A 201-nucleotide genomic window follows, 5' to 3' on the forward strand; every position below is an offset into this window, starting at 1 on the left:
CAAGCAACAGTGCGACAGTGGCGAGGAAAAACTTCCTTTTAGGCAGAAACCTCCGACAGATCCAGGCTCTTGGTAGGCGGTGTCTGACGGGCCGGATGGGGTTAGAATGAAGAGTGGAAATAAAAAAAATAAAAATAGTAGTTTGTAGCAGTTTTTTGTAGTAGTTCATGGCATAGCAGGGCACTGTGGGCATTACAAGGC

The sequence above is a fragment of the Etheostoma spectabile genome, chromosome 3 (assembly GCF_008692095.1).
Source record: "Etheostoma spectabile isolate EspeVRDwgs_2016 chromosome 3, UIUC_Espe_1.0, whole genome shotgun sequence".
Classification (NCBI taxonomy): Eukaryota; Metazoa; Chordata; class Actinopteri; order Perciformes; family Percidae; genus Etheostoma; species Etheostoma spectabile.